The following is a 542-nucleotide window of genomic DNA, read 5'->3' as shown; positions in this document are numbered from 1 at the left end:
AGGCCTGCAGGAGCTGCTCTGCAGCATGCATCAGAGCAGAGCCTGCAGGATTGGGGCCCTAAAACTCCCATCTTTGACCCCATTTCCCTGGGATCGGGTGCCCCCCAGTGACCCAGCTGCCCGGGAAGGCCTTTTCCTGGGGAAGGCAGACCATTTTCCAGGAACATCCCTCCCCTGTGAGGGCCAAAGCATCAGCACACCCTCAGCCGTGTCCCCAGCACATCACGTTTCTCCACCTCACATCCCACCAGTGCAGGCACAGGGCAGCCCCAGTGCTCCCAGTCCTACCACCCCAGACCAGCATCGCTTCTGCTCCTTTGAGGGTTTCCTCTCCAGTCCACCACAGCTGCCCAGCAGGGAGGTGCAGGGCAGGCAGGGCCACCATGGAGGGGGGGCACGCACACAGGGGGGTGCCAGGCAATGCGGGGCCTCCACACACCAGGAGCATCCCCGCCTGCATCCCCGCCTGCATCCCCGCCTGCATCCCTGCCTGCATCCCCGCCTGCACCCCTGCCCACGGGCTGCAGCTGATGGCAGCGGGA

Source organism: Charadrius vociferus, unplaced genomic scaffold, assembly GCF_000708025.1.
Source record: "Charadrius vociferus isolate BGI_N301 unplaced genomic scaffold, ASM70802v2 scaffold525, whole genome shotgun sequence".
Taxonomy (NCBI): domain Eukaryota; kingdom Metazoa; phylum Chordata; class Aves; order Charadriiformes; family Charadriidae; genus Charadrius; species Charadrius vociferus.
This window is presented reverse-complemented; position numbering follows the sequence as displayed.